Source organism: Musca vetustissima, unplaced genomic scaffold (assembly GCF_032173495.1).
Source record: "Musca vetustissima isolate MV318-11 ecotype Yass unplaced genomic scaffold, APGP_CSIRO_Mvet_v1 utg40097, whole genome shotgun sequence".
Classification (NCBI taxonomy): domain Eukaryota; kingdom Metazoa; phylum Arthropoda; class Insecta; order Diptera; family Muscidae; genus Musca; species Musca vetustissima.
The window spans coordinates 34763-44990 of NW_026874847.1; positions in this window are offsets into that span (position 1 = coordinate 34763).

Below are 10228 nucleotides of genomic sequence, written 5' to 3' on the forward strand. Positions count from 1 at the left end.
AGGATTTTTAGTGGACCATTTACCCTTAATCGGACGAAACTATATATGGGATCTATATCTACATCTGGACCGATTTTCTCGAAACCTGGCTGACATCACTCTAGGCTCAATTCAGTACGTCATGCCAATTCCGTCCAAATCGAAAGGTATTTAGGGACATTGGTGCACCATTTACCTGAAATCGGACGAAAATATATATGGGAGCTATATTTAAATCTGAACCGATTTTTCCCAATTTCAATAGGGTTTATCCTTGGGCCAAATAAATGAGCTGTGCCAATGTTCATCCAATTCGAATAATAAATGCTACCTGTACTTTGTTTACAATTTAACATGGACGGACATGCGTAAATCGACTTAGAAAGTGAATCTATGCATATTCTCAAAAGGAACCATGTGTCTATCTCGATTCCTTTTGCCTGTTACAAACATATGCACAAAGACATAATACCCTGTACTACAGAGTGGTGAAGGGTATAAATATCCTGTAGATAAAACAGACATAGCATCTTTGGAGGACCATTGACATGAAATCAGATGAAATTAACTGTGAAAAGTACATAGATATTTGAACTAAATTAAAACAGCCCAAACACATACCATTCTGAAATTTATGAAAAATTAATTGTCAATCATTTGTATGAAATCGAAAAAAATATGTATGGGAGCTACATATACGCATTTGAGCAAACGTTGCATCCACCATTTAGTAGGTTGCAGCACGGTACGCTACCCAAAATTTATCTCGACATAAAATAAATAAAATTAAATACTTTGAATGTCTACTTTGGATACCCTCCATCATAGATATATTGACAGGTACTAGAAATGAAAATATAGGGAACATATCAAAAAGTGGACCTATATCGACATTTCTAAAAACTGATTATGGTTCTAAACATTGGCCCTAGAACCCATGTTTCTTTGGACCAAATTTGTTTCAAAAAATGTTGATTTCATCCAAACTTTGCCCATCTTATTATTTCTTCCAAAATTAGTTCTAGTTCGAACATGGGGAATATCGGTCCAGTCCTTCTGGTACCTCCCACACAGTGACTAGGCCTAAATGTGGGTTACAGTTCATATATATGTATATATAAGGTTAATTGTCGAACCTTATATTCTATTTTTTTTTCGTATCTCCCGCAGATCCATTACGATTACCCAAACACGGAACAAATCATATAACTATTTTAATATAAAACAAGTAAAAAAGCGTTAAGTTCGGCCGGGCCGAACTTTGGATACCCTCCACCATAGAAATACTGACAAATTTTTGAAATTAAAACATAGGGAACATACATATAACTACAATTCTTCCAATCGATTGTTGTAAACCAAATAGAAATTTCAGCAATATCAATGGGGGTTTTCCTAAAATCTCTAAACCCTAAAATGTGGACATGTTTTATATAGGACCTGGTCCTAAATGCGGGTCGATACAGTTCATTTTCAAACCGTTTTTCTAAACCGTTCATTCTCAAACCGTTTTAGTTTTTATGTCGATATCCTCCGAGAGACAAATTATTACAAATTGCTAAATCGACTAAATTGTTTTAGAATTCCATACTATGAGGGGTATAAACTGAAAATTTCGTCTACCGAATATCCCCCCTACTATTGTGGAATACAGCTATATGGGATAACCCCAATACACAGAAAAAATCAGCTAACTATTTTAAAATAAACAAGTGAAAAAGCGGTAAGTTCGGCCGTGTCGAACTTTGGATACCCTCCACCATAGATATACAGAGAGGTACTAGAAATGAAAATATAGGGAACATACCAAAAAGTGGATCTATACCTACATTTCTAAAAACGCATTATGTAAACCATAATACAAATTTCAGAAATTTTTAATGGATAATTATACCCTCAGCCGTATGGCGAATGAGGATGTATACACTTAAAAATGGCGAAAATGTGCCTCATCGAGATATTGATTTTAGACCCCAAGTTTTTTTTTTGGACAAAATCCGTTTCAGAAAATTTAGATTTCATCCAAACTTTGCCATTATATTATTTCTTCCGAACTTAGTTCAAAATCGAAGATGGGGAATATCGGTCCACTCCTTCTGGAACCTCCACACAGAGGCTAAGTTTAAATGCGATTATAGTTCATTATCGAACCTTATATTCTAATCTTTTATCTCACTATCCTCCGCAGGTGAAATGATTACAACAGAGTCTTAGAACCAAACTCAAAACGCGGAACAAATCAGATAACTATTTTAATATAAACCAGTAAGGAAAATAGTAAAGTCGGACTGGGCCGACTATATGATACCCTTCACCACTTTGGATATATTCTACATATGTATCCTAACATATGTAGAATATATCTGAACCGATTTCAGAGAAACTTGCTAGAGACTAATTTATATTACATCAGTACCTTGTGTAAATCGGCGTAGCTATGGATCTTTTCACGAAGCTTAGGAACATCATTCTGGACTTAATTCAGTACCCTATACCAAAATTCGTGCAAATCGTAAGATATATAGGGACTTTGGTGCACCAATTACATAAAATCGTACGAAAATATCGGATGAAATAAATCGGATGAAATAAATCGGATGAAAATATATATGGGAGCTATATCTAAATCTGAAGCGATTGTCACGAAACTGTGCACACATCATTCTAGTATCAATTCAGTACGCTATGTCAAATTTCGTGCAAATCGAAGGTTATATAGAGACTTTGGTGCACCATTTACATAAAATCGGACCAAAATATATATGGGAGCTATATCTAAACCTGACCCGATTTTCAAGAAATTTTACACACATCGTTCTAGACTTGATTCAGTACGTTACGCCAAATTTCGTGCAATTTGAAACATATATATGTACTTTGGTGCACCATTTACCGTAAATCGGACGAAAATATATATGGGAGTTATATCTAAATCTGAACCTATTTTTCCCAATTTCAATAGGGTTCGTCCTTGGGCCAAATTTCATCCAAATCGGATCATAAATGCGACCTGTACTTTGTTCACAAAAATACACGGACAGGCAGACGGACGGACATGCATAAATCGACTTAAAAAGTGATTCTATGCATATTCTAAAAAGGAACCATGTGTCTATCTCGTTTCCTTTTGCCTGTTACAAACATATGCACAAAGACATAATACCCTGTACGACAGTGTGGTGAAGGGTATAAAAAGGGTTTATATGGGAACTACCCCAAAAAGGGGGCGAATAATAATAATTTTTGGTAGGGAGATTTGTTACCATATACGACTACATAATACCAAATTGCAGCAAATTGGGCTGAAATACTTGCTCAAGAACCACAAAATATCGAAAATTGGGGATACCCTTATATGGGGGCTATCCGAAAAATGGACCTATATTCCAAATTTTTGTGGAGAAATTTTGTATCTTTGAAGAACACAACATACTAAATTACAGCTAATTCGGTGGAAAAATACGATCAAAACCCCTAAAACTGATAGGAGGTAGGAGAAAAAGTGAACCTATATTTATAATTTTTTGTTGAGACATTTAGTACCCAAGAAACCCCCAATATAGCAAATTTCAGCGATTTCTGTTGAAAAACGCGCTCAAGAACTCCAAAATACGGAAAAATTGGTCGTACCCTTATATGGGAGCTATGCCTAAACGTGGGCCGATATAGCCCATCATCGAACTTGACCTGCCTGTAGACAAAAGACGACTCTGAGCAACATTTTGGCCATCTATCTCAATTCGTTTAGACGCTAGAGTTATTAGATCGTCTTAGAATTTTACGCTGATCAAGAATATATATATACTTTATAGGGTCAGAAATGAATATTTCGATGAGTTACAAACGGAAAAACAAAATTAATATACCCTCCATACTATGGTGGAGGGTATAAAAATAGGATGGGTTGAATTTCCATCTGCGAAGCCTTGGCCAAACGAAATGAGATAGACCCATTTCTTAAACGAATGGTGACTGGAGATGAGAAATGGATCACCCTGTGCAAAACCGATCGTAGTCAAATAGTGGTAAATCACTTCAAATGGAGGGACCGTTTGAAGATAGCAATTGACAAGAAACGGACAGAATTGAGCCAACAGATGACACCTCCGCCAGGACAACGCTAGGCCACTTACATCTACTGTGACTCGCCAGAAACTTTTCTTGCATTGCTAAATTTCTTTAATTATAAAAAAATTGGTATCTATTATGTAAAAATAATGGATTTCTTTTTCTCCAGCTATATATATATGGGAGGTATTAATAATTCTGAATCGATTATAAGAGAATTTCGTAGATTTTAATTGGTATGTAATTTGTTAAGGTATCAATTTTGTCTCAATCGGAAAAACCATGGGATATATTCACTCCTTCTAGTACTTACCACCAGAGAGGGTTAAGTTTTTAACTTCACAGGCCTGGAAACATAATTACTATACAAATTTCATAATAAATATAGCTAGTCATATGAGACGGTTCAAGCCAATCTCAAGTAGAGACTCATTCTCGCCTTCCCACATTTCGAGGATTTCTTAAATCTTTACATTTAAAATCTTATTTGAAGTCCAAAGATATTGAACATACATTTTGAAGCAGAATTACTAAATTGAAAAAAAAAATATTTTTATTGTCTTGTTTCGTTATGCATTATGTCAGCTAAATACTCCACTGTGCATTTGGTTTGGCAATAATATGCGGAACGCAGTTTATGGTTTCTTAAATGAAACATTTAACTATAAACGAATAGTTCTTCTACACAGAGACATAACCAGCCTCCGATTTTTTTCTAAATGTTGCATCTATACAAAATGGAAACCTTGGAAAATTGAAATCATAGCTATTTCAAATAAACATACATACGAAAGTATATATGCAGATAGATTGGCCGGTCGATGTATGATGATGATGATGTGATTTCAAACTTTAGCCAACTGTGGTGCGCATGCGCACAGGCAAAATACAAAAAAATGCATACCATGCACATAACGTGTATACTTCAAGAATTCCAACAAAAGATGATGAGGATGATGACGACGACGGCAAAGACTTGTTGTGTTTCAAATCCACATCCTTCGAAAGCCCAACGAAACGAAATAGTAACAACAATAGTTCTAGCAGGAGCTGGAGCAACATTCAATTTTATACAACATTCGATGTTAAACAAAAACTGGCGACCATGAAAAACGTGACATTTTTATGTTTCATGCTACGCTAAATCTTTCATATCGAATAAACTCGTAACAGAAACAGATGGACAGACAGACAGACAGCAGACGGACAAACAGACGCGAGACAATAGCTGACAATAGAAAATATAGGACAGACACAAAATATGCAATATTTTGTCGGGAAAAAGTAGTTGGTATGTAAATTCATATTTCAAAAATATTTGAAGAAATAAATTAAGTCCTGTTAAGTAAGTTGTTAAATGGCATGCTTATTTTCATTAGAATCTTAAACAATGGAAAATCAAGAACAAAGTCGGAAGGGGCCGACTATATGATACTTAGCATCATTTTGGATATACACAAGAGGGGCTCCTATGATTTAAATTAGACTTTTGTGTGCATAATTATAACGAAATCGGACGAAAATATATATATATATATAGAAGTTGCAACTATAGCCTACACAACTATGCTGTCAGTGTATTATAGCATTTTGCAGGCCCAAGAGTTGGTAACGCCGAAATATTGGTCTTAAACCCACCTAATATTTCGACTAGCTGAGTCGATCTACACTTGGCCGTTCATTCGTCCGTCCGTTCATTATAATTTGTAACCAGCAAGGAAAGTAGTAAAGTCGGACTGTGCCTACTATATGATACCCTTCACCACTTTGGGTATATTCTACATATGTATCCGAAAAGACGTCGCCTTTCTGAAGGAATTTTGACGTGAAATTGAACGAACTTAAATATGTGATTTTCGGGAAACTTAGCACACGTCATTCTAGATTTAATTCAATACGCTATGCAAAAATTCGTGCAAATCAAATGATTTTCAGGGACATCGGGCGAAGTTATATATGGGAGCTATATCCAAATCTGAACCTATTTTCACGAAACTTAGCACACATCATTCTAGACCTAATTCAGTAGGCTATACCAATTTTCGTGCGAATCGAAAGATATATATGGACTTTGATGCACCATTTCCCTTAAATCGGGCGAAACTATATATGAGAGCTATATCTAAATCGGAACCGATTTTCAGAAACATAGCACACATCATTCTAGACTTAATTCAGTACGCTATACAAAATTTCGTGCAAATCGAAAGATATATAGGGACTTTGGTGCACCATTTACCTAAAATTGGGCGAAACTATATATGGGAGGTATATCTAAATCTGAACTGATTTTCACGAAACTTAGCACACATCATTCTAGACCTAATTCAGTAGGCTATACCAAATTTCGTGCAAATCAAATGATTTTCAGGCACTTTGGTGCACCATTTACCTAAAATCGGGCGAAACTATATATGGGAGCTATATCCAAATCTGAACCGATTTTCACGAAACTTAGCACACAATTCTAGACCTAATTCAGTAGGCTATATACCAATTTTCGTGCAAATCGAAAGATATATAGGTACTTTGGTACACCATTTCCATTAAATCGGGCGAAACTATATATGGGAGCTATATCTAAATCTGAACCAATTTTCACGAAACTTAGTACACATCATTCTAGACTTAATGCAGTAGGCTATACCAATTTTCGTGGCAATCGAAAGATATATAGAGACTTTGGTACAATATTTCCCTTAAACCGGGCGAAACTATATATATGGGAGCTATATCTATATCTGAACCGATTTTCTCCAATTTCAATAGGGTTTGTCCTTGGGCCAAATAAGTGAAATGTGCCAAATTGCATACAAATCGGATCATAAATGCGACCTGTACTTTGTTATAGAATGTTTTGAAATACATGGACGGACGGACAGACGGACGGATTGAGGGACATGCATAAATCGAACCAGAGAGTGATTCTATGCATATTCTCAAAAGGAACCATGAGTCTATCTCGATTATTTTTGCCTGTTACAACATATGCACAAAGACATAATACTCTGTACCACAGTGTGGTGAAGGGTATAAAAACGATTAAAGACTAATCTGGCCAATGAAGACACCTATTGTTTTTGATAAATATCGGTTAATATTTTGTCGATGAAATGGATCAAAACATTTATTTTTGTCAGATTATCTGGTCGCTATTATGGCCCAAACATCTCGATTTTTTTCATGGTGAAGGGGATCGGGCTATAGAATAAGCATGCCGGTTTTGATAAAGATCGGTCAATATTTAGCGGGTCAAGTGGACCCTGACTTTTGTGTGAAAAATTACAAAATTTGTATTCTATAGCGCATATATTTACCCTTGAAGGACTTAGAACCGAGAAGTTGATAGTATATCCAAGAGGAGTGGTTGACCTTTAAATTGATATCAATTATATTGTCGTATGTACTCGGATGTGGGAGTTGTACTTTAATGTTTACAGGTGCTTACGCATTCAGATATTATTTAGTAACCCATTACCGCACTAGGGGGCGAAAATATTGAGCTGATCGCTTTGAAATTTTCCATGAGGATCCAGGTATTATCAAGGACAATGCCTATAATTTTCGGTGATGATCAGATAAGGAATGACAGGCCTGGTTGTGTTGGATATAACAATTCTTCAACAATTGCTTTAAGGGCAGAAAAAATAGTGTATTAAACATGCATAAGAATACTTTGAAAAACAATAGAACCATTCTTGATTATAAATATTCGCCTTTTCAGTATATTCCCTACAAAACATGTTTAGCGGACCTCGTGTTTCCTCGGAAGGGCAAATTGAAAATATATATTTTGTATTTTCCAAATGTTATTTACCCTACCTCCTTAAGAAGATAGAATATGTGGCTACACACAAACATACACACACGAAAATATCTTAACCACGAATTTCAGTTTTGTCCATTTCAAACATTCATTTCTTTTTGCCATTTTTTGTTTACTCTTTCGGCAGCACCTATGATAGAAAACATTCTACCTTCACTCACAACGAACATCACCTGGAGAACATTTGCTTGGAAAGGTTGTTGCGTCTGCGCGTGTGCACTATTTCGTGTGTTGACATTTGCCGAATACGCTGTTGCTGGGCAGTACCCTGCTAGAATTCAACAAAAAAATATGACTAGTTGTATGTGTTCACGAAAAGAGAAGGTTTCTAAAGTAAATTCCATAGAGTTATGGTAAATTAAGTTAAATTTGAAATATGTTGACCATATATAAAAGAAAGTTTAGAGGCAATTAGAATTCAACTTGAACTGTGATGTAATAAAAATGCATTACAGGTTTCATATTATTGAAAGTAGGTGGGTGTAGAGCAGGCAGAGCTAATTTTAAGCAGAAATTCAATTTATATGTAATGCGGAACGCACGATTGCTGCGGTTGCAAAGCAAATGGTAAAATTCGTTCATTTTGAATGTTTTGTAGTATACATATACATGTGTATTTTTAAATTAAAATTAAATAGAAGAGGATTGAAAAATGATGATGGTACTGTACAGTTTCAACTTGATCTATATCCTATATAGATAACAAAATATATTTCTGGCAGGTGAATTGTAAACACACATAGGCGGCGCTATTTGATTGATATCCATATGATTTTGAATACATTTCATATGATTCACAGAGACAATGCCTTGGGATTATATATACGAGGACAAAAATCCATGAATTGGGCTCGGATTTCGGGTCGACCACGTAGAGTGTATTCAAATTGTATTAAGGCGTACATATTTGGATATTGGGGAACATCAATATAACGAAAATTATGGTTTGAAAAGTGCTTTACCTATGAAACATGAATCTATATTTTATTGCAAGATGCGGCTAAAAATAAGGAACACCTTCAAATTACGGAAAATGGAACGCGATATAGGACCCACTTAATGGTCCTATGTCAAAAAATTTACATATATCGACAATTTTCTGTAAAATTCTTGTTCATCTTTCAAAATCCCGAAATGACAGCTATATTTTTGTAGAAATATGTCTAACGTTTAAAATTCAAAATATGGTGTGTGACCTTTATATAAGGGATACACCAAAACATGGACCTATATTCGAAAAACCCTGGAATAACAATTTACAGACACTTTGGTGGGAATTAACACTGTGTGTGGCAATCGGTGTGGAAAAAGTGCTTTGACAATTGTTTATGGGCCAGAAATATATATGAAACTTAGTTTGATCGGACCGATGTTATTATACACTAATCATGATGTGAACATTCAAATAACTAGAATCAGTCGGGACCTTCGATGTTTGTCTATGTCAAGAAATATACCTACATTAATATTTTCTGCCATACAATTACTTTTGAGAATTACCAAATTCATGGTTGCGAAGTCCGGCGAAAAATTACAACATGGAGAATTGGTCGGGACCTTTATGTCACTAACAGCTTTGGTTAAAAAATACGTTTGTGACCGCCAAAATAAATAAAATGAATCGGAAGTCTTTTTAACGGACTATGACTCAACGGACTCGGACTCAATATTGAAAAATTTCAATTCCAAGAAATCTTTTGGAAATTTCTGTTCTGTATAGGATTATACCAAAAATTGGGTCGATATATAATTTTCAATACTAAACATCTGTAAAGTATTTCGAAGCTCTATCTTGGTATACACATATGCCATAGTATTTTAGACTGATCAGGAATATATGCAATGGAGAGGGAGATTAAGATTACCATATTAAAAATTGGTTGCGGTCTGGAAAAAATTTAAACCGCAATTTGATAAACGCTCTCCAATGATGCCCCTTCTAACCTACATTACAGAAACATTTGTCGACTGAAGTGACTGCATTTGGCTTTCTTCTTCATACCGATAACACGTCTTGGTATAGGTATTTTGATGGCCCAGGAATTTGGCATTCTGAGTTGTTAGTGGATACAAAATTATTCAGAGAAATTTTTCGATATTAACCCAGGTTTTTGTTGTATAGCTTTCAATTACGATAAAACCTGTATAATTTACGGACATCTTTAATTGATGGCGGAATTCTGAGTTCTTGGTATATAGCGAATCTTATTTGCATGATGTTTTCAATATAAGTCCCCATTATAGGCATGATCCCTAAATATGGTCCCACCCCATTTAGGTATTTCGATGGCATTCCGAGTAATCGTAGTAAATTGTCAGTATTGATCAATGTCTTGACTTAGCACCTATATGAAG